Here is an 11,974-nt window from a genome sequence, read left to right on the forward strand (position 1 = left end):
TTCCTGTTTCAAGGTATTTTGCTTCTTCAAGGTATTTTGCTTCTGTGATTATTGTTGTATATATTTCTTGGTGCACTCGTGCAAGAACTTCTCTATGATTGTTAATTAGAAATAGAGTTTGTGAGTCTTCAGATTTAAAGGATAAATTCAAATTGTTTCCTAAAGGACTTATACCACTTTAGGGTTTTAGCAGTTGTGCATAAGATTTTTAAAAGTTCTATATTCTCATTAAAACTTGCCATTATCTCGTTTCTTTATTCAGACCAATACCGTGTGAAATGGTGTCTCAACTGTGATTTTAATTTGCATTTGGTAGATCACAAATAAGGCTGAACTTCCTTTCACTGGCCATTTGTGTTTCCTCTTTCGTTCATATCCTTTGTCTGTTTTCTATCAGATCCGTTGTATTTTTTTTATTGAGTGTAGAAGTCTGGATATATTTTGGATACTCTAGGAGATCTACATACATATTGCAAGTCTCTTTTACTTTTTAAAACATTTAAATGTATGTATGTATGTATGTATTTTTGGCCATGCTGGGTCTTCGTTGCTGTGCGGGCTTTTCTTTGGTTGGACCTAGCTGGGTACACCATAAGCTACTGTCAGTAGCTTCTCATTGTGGTGGCTTCTCTTGTTGCAGAGCATGGGCTCTAGGGCACCTGGGCTTTAGTAGTTGGTGTACATGGGCTTAGTTGCCCCGAGGCACGTGGAATCTTCCCAGACCAGGGACTGAACCCATGCCCCCTGAATTGGCAGGCGGATTCTTAATCTCTGGACCACCAAGGAAGTCCACATCCCTTTTAATTTATAACTGCATTTTCACTTTAAAAAAGTTATCCTGTGATGTGTAGGGATTTTTACATTTTAATGCAGGCAAATCTCTCAGTCTTTTAAAAATGACTAAAGCTTTTTGGACTTCTTCTTTTTTTTAATCTTTTTAAAAATTATCTTTTGGCCACGCCATGCAGTATTTGGGATCTTAGTTCCCAGACCAGGGATTGATCCTGCATCCCCTGCACTGGAAGCATGGAGTCTTAGCCACTAGACTGCCATGGAAGTCCCTTTTTGAACTTCTTTAAGAATGACGGAACTCCCAGAAGATCATGAAGGTATTCCATAGACTATCTTTACAGTTTGAACATCTTTAATCTTCAATATAAGTATCTCATCCTCCTGAAACTGATTTTTGTGCATAGAGAAAGACAGTAATGTCATTTTTCCTATGGCTATCTGATTACCCCAGCATCATTTATTGAAAGGCATGTCCTCTTCCTACTGCTCTGCTGGCTGCCCACGTCACATACCAAATTCCCATGTATTATTTTCAGACCCTCTAATTTGTTCTTTTGCTTCATTTCTCTGATGTGTTCAGTCGGCTCAGTCATGTTTGACTCTTTTGTGATTCTTTGGACCATAGCCCGCTAGGTTCCTCTGTCCATGGAATTTCCCAAACAAGAATACTGGAGTGGGTTACCATTTCCTTCTCCAGGAGATCTTCCCGACCCAAGGATTGAATCTGTGTTTGTCTCTTGCCTTGTAGGCGGCTTCTTTACCTACTGAGCCATCAGGGAATCCTGTTTTTTTTGTTTGTTTGTTTGTTTTGCTCAGATACAGCACAATCTTAATTACTATACCTTAAAAAACATGTTGTGATGCCTTGTAGGGCAGGCAGGAGCAGTTTAGTGCCACAGTAAGAGAGTCATACCACGGCTCAGTCAGTCAACTCAGTTGCTCAGTCGTGTCCGATTCTTTGTGACCCCATGAACCACAGCACACCAGGCCTCCCTATCCATCACCAACTCCTGGAGTCCACCCAAACCCATGTCCATTGTGTCAGTGATGCCATCCAACCATCTCATCCTCTGTCGTCCCCTTCTCCTCCTGCCCTCAATCTTTCCCAGCATCAGGATCTTTTCAAATGAGTCAGTTCTCCGCATCAGATGGCCAGAGTTTCAGCTTCAGCATCAGTCCCTCCAATGAACACCCAGGACTGATCTCCTTTAGGATGGACTGGCTGGGTCTCCTTGCAGTTCAAGGGACTCTCAAGAATCTTCCCCAACACCACAGTTCAAAAGCCTCACTTCTTCAGTGCTCAACTGTCTTTATAGTCCAACTCTCACATCCATACATGACCATTAGAAAAACCATAGCCTTGACTAGACGGACCTTTGTTTGCAAAGTAATGTCTCTGCTTTTAAAATGCTGTCTAGGTTGGTCATAACTTTCCTTCCACTTTCCATACTGTGGCTGGCAGCAGCTTTTAGCTAGAATTAGAGGCCAGAGTTGAGAACTGGGCTTGGACAGAAGGAGCACAGTTTGGACAGAAAGCCTCAAGCTCATCCACGGCAAGACAGGTACCAGGCAGTTGTGAGATGGACAGCAAGCATCGGAAAATGAAATAGGCCCACGAACACTTTTGCAAATGGCTAATATCCTGTAAGCAAAGGCATCATGTACAGTTGACCATGAAGGAACTGAAAAAAGTTGGCACCAACGTAAGAGTCCATCCCGGCAGCAGAGACAGAGTCAACATGGCAATATGACATGGCAGTAGGTGCTTTATGAAGAAGTTGAAAGAAGAGAGAGCTTCCCTGGTAACTCAGCTGGTAAAGAACCTGCCTGCCAATGCAGGCAATGCAGAGACATGGGTTCGATCCCTGGATCAGGAAGATCCCCTGGAGAAGGAAATGGCAGCCTACTCCAGTAAGGATGGAATGTTTTCTAGAAAGTTGTTAAAACCATATTTTGGGATTTGAGATCCAGCTCTGTTACATCCTAGTTGTGCAGCATCAAGCAAATTACTAAACCTCATTGATCCTCATTTTCTCCTCTGCATTGTGAGGCAAATAACAAAGTTACATCAGAGTTATTGGGAGGATTAAGGGAGATAACACATTAAAATGTAGAAAATATTAGTGATTGCTATTATTATTATTATTACTTGTTGATCCCCAGATTCCCCAGGGACTTTAAGTATGTTAATTTCATTTAATTCTCAGGCCAGCCCTCCCTCAGTGGTCAAGATATTGTTCTCATTTTACAGATAAGGAAACTTCAGAGTTCTTCAGCAGCTAGTCCTAAGTCATACCATTAAGAACTGGAGAAGCGAGTCCATAGACCACATCCATGCTTTTCATGCTGCATCAGGTTGCCCTGGGAAAGTATGAGGGCCAGGGGTTCTACAGTTAAACCAATGCAAGTTCTCCATTATGGTGGGCATGAAGAAAAAAAGTGAAAGTGTTAGTTGCCCAGTCATGTCTGACTCTTTGTAACCCCACAGACTGTAGCCCACCAGGCTCCTCTGTCCATGGGATTTCCCTTCTCCAGTGGATCTTCCCAGCCCAGGGATCAAGCCTGGGTCTCCCACATTGCAGGGAGATTCTTCACCATCTGAGTCAAGGGTGGGCATAATGCAACTCAGTTTTTCTATTGCTACTTCCAGAATCATTATGGGACCCTCAAAGATGCAATCCCAGTGGCCTCCACTAACAAGTCTTGAGGGAGAAGGCACTGCATTCCTGAGGACTCCTTAGGAAACTGAGTTTGCAGAAGGCTTCTCCCTTTTGCCTCTTTTCTTATGTTTCTTCTCATCCCCAAGTCAAGGCAAGCCTGGGGAGTCGGCTGCACTCTGCTCAAAACCCTCCTTCTGGGAGAGCAAAGCTCTCAGTCTGGATTCTGATTTCATCCCAGCTCTACCATTAGCTCCATGGGTGACTTTGGAAACCTCTTTGGACTTCACTGCCCTTGAGTGATAAATAGGATTAATAATATCCCCCAGTCACCCCATGGAACTAACATCAGAGATGGAGTAAGGAGTCAGATGGGAGATCATTTTGAGGAAATAAGAAGCATCACAAAGTTGTGAAGCATCATTACTGGGCTCAGCAGAGACTTGGGGTGCTTATTGGTCTGTGGCTCCCCAAACCCCAACCCCTCCTGGGAGGGATAATTTCTGAGGGCCCCAGGGGTAACACTGCAGTGGGTAACACCTCACAACACAGGTGATCTCATCTCTCCTTCACCCGTTTTCTTATATATGGCCCCTTCCTTGCTCTCCAGCGCCAGGGTCCACAAAGCGCTGCACTCTCTTCACCAGGAACCTCCCTGGCTTCTGTACCTGTAACAAGGTCTGTATTCTCCTGGGTTCCCCTCTGCTCCCTAGTAATGGAGAAGGCACTTGAGTTATTATCAAGCAAGTCAGATCTCTTTCACAGAGGATTCAGTACAGAAAGTGTCTTAACTCAGGGTAACACATCAAGTGAGGGGAAGAGCTGACAAACCCATTCCAGGTCCCTTTGCCAAAGCTTGTCATTCTTGGATAAAGCCCACTTTCTGTTTTTATTGGAGTGAGCAGGAGGGCATTCATCAAATCCAGTTTTCCTGCTGGACCCATTCCTCAGGCAACCGTGGACCAGACCCCTCCATCAGAGGGCCTGATTGAGCCTTCCTGATCAGACGCATAAAGGGTTTAGTTGGAACGCCGTAGCAGGGAGCCGTAAACACTCAGCATGGACAGCCTGGGGCTCACTCTGGACACTCTAGAGTGATAATCTAGAGTCATAATCTAGGAGAACCTCTTCAGTTAAGGTCATCATGGTGATCTTGTTTAAGGTGGAATTCTTAGATGAACAGCCCAGTGATCATCCTAGAATCTTGGTAGCAGAAAGTAAGCTTCACCACATAGAGTGAGGATTCCATGGCATCTCTGTGAGGTATACTCTACTCCTCCTCCAGGGGATCTTCTCAACCCAGGGATCGAACCTGCATATCTTACACCTCCTGCAGTGGCAGGCAGGTTCTTTACCAGTAGCGCCACCTGGGAAACACTCTTCTTGCCTAGACTTACTTATTCACAGGGTCTGTCTCTCCTGATTTGGGGGCTATTTCAAGAAAAGACATGTGCAGTGACCAGGATTGTGTTAACTATTGCTTGGTGGTTCCTGATGTCTAATCTAGCTAAAGAATCGGTGATTCCCACAGCAATACTGCTCTGCCTTTCACTGAAACCCATATCTCCTTTAAATCATATCAACCTTTCATTGTCTTGCGATAATTCCAGCTCATTCAGAAATCCTTTCCCAACTCCTTGGTGTTGGTTGCCAAATTCATTTATTTACTTATTTCAGAAATATTAAGCACCTACTGTATGCAAGTGTGATGATAGGCACTGAGAATGTAAAGCTGAGTCAGGCGTAAATCTGTCCTGAAGCCATTTATAGTGAATAGAACAGTGGAATGCTCTGTAGAGAAATGACCATGCAGGAGATTAACAGAGATAAGTGCTTTTAACATGTATGCTCAGTCATTAAGTCATGTCCAACTCTTTTCCGATCTCAAGGACTGTAGCTCGCCAGGCTCATCTGTCCATGGAATTTTCCAGGCAAGAATACTGGAGTGGGTTGCCATTTCCTTCTCCAGGAGATCTTCCCAACCCAGGGATCAAACCTGCATCTCCCAGATTGGCAGGCCGATTCTTTACCACTGAGTTACCAGGGAAGCCAAAATTGAAGTACATAATCAGCTCAGTTCAGTTCAGTTCAGTCGTTCAGTCGTGTCCCACTCTTTGTGACCCCAAGGACTGCAGCACGCCAGACTTCCCTGTCCATCATCAACTCCCAGAGCTTACTCAAACTCCTGTCTATTGAGTTGGTGATGCCATCCAACCATCTCATTCTCTGTCGTCCCCTTATCCTCCTGCCTTTAATCGTTCCCAGCATCAGGGTCTTTCCCAATGAGTCAGTTCTTTGCATCAGGTGGCCAAAGTATTGGAGTTTCAGCTTCAGTATCAGTCCTTTCAGTGAATATTCAGGACTGATTTCCTTTAGGATGGAGTGGTTGGATCTACTTGCAGTCCAAGGGACTTTCAAGAGTCTTCTCCAACAGTTCAAAAGCATCAATTTTTTGGCACTCAACTTTCTTCATAGTCCAACTCTCATATCCATGTGGAAAAACCATAGCTTTGACTAGATGGACTTTTGTTGGCAAAGTAATGTCTCTGCTTTTTAATATGCTGTCTAGGTTGATTATAGCTTTTCTTCCAAGGAGCAAGCATCTTTTAATCTCATGGCTGAAGTCACCATCTGCAGTGATTTTGGAGTCCAAGAAAATAAAGTCTCTTACTGTTTCCATTGTTTCCCCATCTATTTGCCATGAAGTGATGGGACCAGATGCCATGATCTTAGTTTTCTGAATACTGAGCTTTAAGTCAACTTTTCACTCTCCTATTTCACTTTCTTCAAGAGGTTTTTTAGTTCTTCTTTGCTTTCTTCCATAAGGGTGGTGTCATCTGCATTTCTGAGGTTATTGATATTTTTCCCAGCAATCTTGATTCCAGCTTGTGCTTCATCCAGCCAGGCATTTTGCATGACATACTTTGCATATAAGTTAAATAAACAGTGACAATATACAGTCTTGACATACTCTTTTCCCAACTTTGAACCAGTCTGTTGTTCCATGTCCAGTTCTAACTGTTGCTTCTCGACCTGTATACAGATTTCTCAGGAGGCAGATCAGGTAGGTCTGGTATTTCCATCTCTTGAAGAGTTTTCCACAGTTTGTTGTAATCCACACAGTCAAAGGCTTTGGCATAGTCAATAAAGCAGAAATAGATGTTTTTCTGGAACTCTCTTGCTTTTTGGATGATCCAGCAGATGTTGGCAATTTGATCTCTGGTTCCTCTGCCTTTTCTAAATCCAGCTTGAACATCTGGAAGTTCACGGCTCATGTACTATTGAAGCCTGGCTTGGAGAATTTTGAGCATTACTTTGCTAGCATGTGAGATGAGTGTAATTGTGCGGTAGTTTGAACATTCTTTGGCATTGCCTTACTTTGGGATTGGAATTAAAACTGACCTCTTCCAGTCCTGTGGCCACTGCTGAGTTTTCCAAATTTTCTGGCATATTGAGTGTAGCACTTTCACAGCATCACATTTTACGATTTGAAATAGCTCGGCTGGAATTTCATCACCTCCACTAGCTTTGTTTGCAATGATACTTCTAAGGCCCACTTGATGTCGCATTCCAGGATGTCTGGCTCTAGGTGAGTGATCACACCATCATGGTTATGTGGGTCATGAAGATCTTTTTTTGTATAGTTCTTCTGTGTATTCTTGCCACCTCTTCTTAATATCTTCTGCTTCTGTTACATTATAGCTATATATTTTCCTTTGACAAAGAGAAGCTGGCCCTTTCAGCTAAAAATTTGCTCCTGGTAAGATGATGACCTTGGTACAGTTTAAAAAGTTTTAAACAGTTGACTCTCAGTATCCATGGATGCCAAATCCATGGATATAGAGGGCTGACTGTGCAAAGCCATTTTATATAAGGGACTTGAGCACCTTGAACCTGGTGGAAATATGACAGGAGGAAGTACTGAGCTACTACTGCTGGCCTTTAAAGATCTCTGGAATTTAGAGAAAATAGAACATTGAAAGATAAGTTATTATGAAAGTAATTTGATTCATTTTGTAAGATCTCACCCTACAATTGAACTTCTGAGTTTTATAGCTGACCATTGTTGGCATATGGGCTTCTCTGGTGGCTCAGATGGTAAAGAATCTTGCTGCAATGCAGGAGACCCAGGTTCGATCCCTGGGGTCAGGAAGATCCCCTGGAAAAGGGAATGGCAACCCAACCCAGTATTCTTGCCAGGAGAATTCCATGGACAGAGGAGCCAGGCAGGCTGCAGCTCATGGGGTCACAAAGAGTCAGACACGACTGAGCAACTAACACTGACTTTTGTTGGTGTGTAAGGAATCTATTGACTTCTGTATAACTTTTTTTTATTTAACTTGCTAATATCTTAATAATTCCACAACTTTCCAAGCTTTTTCTTTCTTCTATTTAGGCAATGCTACTGTTCTTAACTTGCTCTTTTTTCTTTTTATTACTTAAGCATTTTATTTTCCTTTGCCCAAAACTTTTAGAATGAGAAATATTTGAAGTAGCAAAGGCCATAACTTTCCTTGCTCCTGATTTTAATACAAATATCACTACTACTGTGCCATTATGAATGATTCAGATTTGCAATGGATATGCTCTGTAACATAAAGTGATACGTTTCCATTTCAAGTAACTACAAGTGTGTTTTTCTCTTTTCTCTATATCCAGTATATGTGCAGATGTTTAATTGCCTCTATAAAATTTTTCTCTTTTTAAACCAACTAATATGCTACATATATTAATAGATTTACCAATATTAAACCATCCTCTCCTATAAAATCTACTAGATAATGGTGGATTCATGTATTGTACTTAAGATTTTTACATACATAGTATCAAATGAGGGTAGTGTAGAATAATTCCTTTTTCGCTGCCATTGTTATATTTTAATATCAGGATTTGCTAACTTTAAATATATATATTGGAAGGCTTTCATATTTTGTAAGTTAAGAAGAGTTTATATTACATTATATTTATATTAAAAAAATTGGAAAAAGAAGCATATGAGCCTGGAGCCTAAAATGGAAGTATATTATCAATCACTTCTTCCATTTTTCAGTTGGTTTATTTGGTTTAGGGACTACTCTTGAATTGATTGTTCAAACTCAGGAACAAATAGTGTTCCATTACTATTTTATTTATTTGTGGCCCTTTCAATTCCTAATTTTGTGTCCCTTTATATTTTTCTTGCTTAGATGTTGGCCCGATATTTATTTCTTTGTAATATATTTATAAGGACAATTATGAATTATGAAGTCCTTATAAATATGGTCAATTCTGGTTTCCCTGGTGACTCAGTGGTAAAGTTTCTGCCTGCCAGTGCAGGAGACGAGGGTTCAGTCCCTGGGTTGGGAAGATCCTCTAGAGAAGGAAATGCCAACATTCCAGTATTCTTGCCTGGGAAATCCCATAGACAGAGAAGGCTGGCAGGCCACAGTCCATGGGTTGCAAAGAGTTGGATGTGACTTAGCAACTAAACAACAACAACATGATCAGTTCTGTTCCTTTCTATTTTACCATCTGTTCAATTTTATGTCAGCACTATGTTTTCCCCAAATCTTCTCATATGGGTTGTTGGGAGTGGAAGGGCCTCCTTCCTTGGTTCTAGAGATCAAAGGAAGAAAGGAATTTTTATCTTTCATGAGGAAGTGGGGAAGTCCAATGCAGTTGTGGCAGCAGGTAACTCACCTGGACGCTGAGTAAGGACTCTGAGATGAAGACAGAGCAGGTTAATGAGTGAAGTGTGGCCTGAAAGAGACAATACCCACTAGGACATGGGAATTTACCCTGAGGCTTTACATCTGAAATCGAGTCAGTCTACTGATCAGCTAATTTGGAAAGACTGATCCCTTCCCCTATGGGATATCTTCTTATAGGGACCCATGGAGCCAGAATCTGGGGCCAATGGAACAGCTGTTACTGAGTTCATCCTGCTGGGTTTGGTGGAGACGCCAGGGCTACGACCAGTTGTCTTTGTACTCTTCCTCTTTGCCTACCTTGTCACTGTCGGGGGAAACCTCAGCATCCTGGCAGCCATCTTGGTGGAACCCAAACTCCACACCCCCATGTACTTCTTCCTGGGGAACCTGTCAGTGCTGGACATTGGGTGCATCACCGTTACCGTGCCCTCGATGTTGGGTCGTCTCTTGTCCCACAAGCACACAGTTCCCTATGCAGCCTGCCTCTCACAGCTCTTCTTCTTCCATTAGCTGGCTGGTGTGAACTGCTTCTTGTTGACAGCCATGGCCTATGACCGATTCCTGGCCATCTGCCGACCCCTCACTTACAGCACCCGCATGAGCCAGACGGTCCAGAGGATACTGGTGGCTGTGTCCTGGGCTTGTGCCTTCTCAAATGCACTGACCCACACTGTAACCATATCGATACTCAACTTCTGTGGTCCCAATGTCATCAACCACTTCTACTGTGACCTCCCGCAGCTCTTCCAGCTCTCCTGCTCCAGCACCCAGCTCAACGAGCTGCTGCTCTTTGGTCTGGGTGTCCTCATGGCAGGTGCACCTGTGATTCTCATTGTCACCTCCTACATCCACGTGGCAGCTGCAGTCCTGCGGATCCGCTCAGCGGAGGGCAGGAAGAAAGCCTTCTCCACGTGTGGCTCCCACCTCACCGTGGTGGGCATCTTCTATGGCACAGGTGTCTTCAGCTACATGCGGCTGGGCTCAGTGGAGGCTTCAGACAAGGACAAGGGGATTGGCATTCTCAACACCATCATCAGTCCCATGCTGAACCCACTCATCTATAGCCTGCGGAACCCTGATGTGCAGGGCGCCCTAAGGAGGGTGCTCATGGGGAAGCAAGCCTTTGCATGAGGGATGTCTCAAGAGGGTGAAACCGTAGCAAATGTCCGGGTCTTTCCTAGATCTTGAGCAAGCTGACTTTTGTTAGGAAGTGAGAGTTCTTATTCCTCAAGGAGGTTTGAGCTGATAATAGATGTGTAGGTTCTGTAGACCAGAACCCTTGACTAGTTGCCATTTGGCCCTAGCTACCCCTCACACTCCAGATGGAGATGGAACCCAGGTAGTTCTATATTCTGGAAGGCTCATGACCCTATAGGAAGAAACTTTAGTTTTTTCCTGCTGGGGTTCCCCAAAGTACACACCAGCAGAGATTCTATCTAGACTGGAATATGGAAAGTCACAGCCTGGTGCCAAGTGTTAGCACATCCTCCTGTCAGGCTTGCTCTGAAAGCAGCATTCCCAACGTGCTTTTACATGAGGATCCTACACAAGGATCTAGACCTAGTACAGTATAATTTGAGACCCTGATTTCCAGTACCCTGCTTATACTTCAAGATTCTAGGGTTTTTAACAGTGGAGAATTTATATTTCCTTTGGCATTTCTTTCTATTTTTCTGAAATAGAAATATCCATTGATTTAAAATTTTTCTTAGAAATCATGTTTATAGAAATGAAAACAAAATTTTACGAGTGTAAAATCAAAACCTTCATCCTGTCTGTCCTCCCTCTTCATAATGCAATTTTCCAGAAGAAACTACTGTTAAGAATTTGGTACTTACCCTTTTAGTTTTTTTTACAAATTCATAAATATATTTATGTATTTTTATATCAACATAAACATATTTGTGTATATTCATATCAATAGAGGCATATATGTCATGTTTTATGCTTACACATTACACAGTACACTTTTCTACATGCTAAATATCTGAAAACTTACTTAATCCATTTTAATGACTGCCTAGTGTTAATCTATGAGCTAATCATAATTTGCTTAACCATATTCCTTCTGATGGAGTTTAGATTGTTTCTAGATTTACTGCAATTACAACCAATGATGTAAAAACTATTCTTTAGAGATGAGTTTCTACTATCCTGCAAACATTTCCATAAGTTCTAATTAACAAAATTCCTGAGTTGAGTAAAATAAAAATTTAGATTTTTGATATGTATTTCGCTCTTATTCTACAAAATATTTGCACTATTCTGTTATTCCATAGGGAGTGAAATCACTTCATCCTCATAACTTTGTCAACTGCTCTAAATAAATGCTTCTCATTTTTCACAATATAAAGGCTGAAAATTACCAATGAGTCTTTCAATATTCATCTCTTCTATGTTCACATTAAATTGAATATATTTTCAAATGGTTAATATCCATGATGTGAACTGAATTACGTCTCACCAAAATTTCTCTGTTGAAGCCCTAAAACTCCCAATGTGACTATACCTGGTGATAAGGTCTTTAGAAAGTAATTAAGGTTAAATGAGATTAATTAGGGCTTCCCAGGCAGCGCTAGTGGCAAAGAATCTGCCTGCCAATGCAGGAGATGCAGGTTTGATCCCTGGGTTGGGAAGATCCCCTGGAGAAGGGAATGGCGACCCACTCCTGTATTCTTGCCTGGAGAAGTTCATGGACAGACGAGCTTGCCCTCAAATTCCATCCATTTTGTTACAAGTGACAGGCATTCCTTCCTTTCCACGGTGGAATGATACTCCTCTGTGTATATTTTCTTTATCCAATTATCTGCTGAAGAACATTTAGGTTGTTTCCTT

The 11,974-nt window shown here is 42.3% G+C and overlaps 1 pseudogene; it reads left to right on the plus strand.

Annotated features, from left to right (window-relative positions):
- Positions 1-9,322: 9,322 nt before the first annotated feature.
- LOC136149893 (olfactory receptor 3A2-like) lies at positions 9,323-10,270 on the plus strand (annotated as a pseudogene).
- The last annotated feature ends 1,704 nt before the right edge of the window (positions 10,271-11,974 follow it).

Source organism: Muntiacus reevesi, chromosome 18, assembly GCF_963930625.1.
Source record: "Muntiacus reevesi chromosome 18, mMunRee1.1, whole genome shotgun sequence".
In the NCBI taxonomy this organism is placed as follows: Eukaryota; Metazoa; Chordata; class Mammalia; order Artiodactyla; family Cervidae; genus Muntiacus; species Muntiacus reevesi.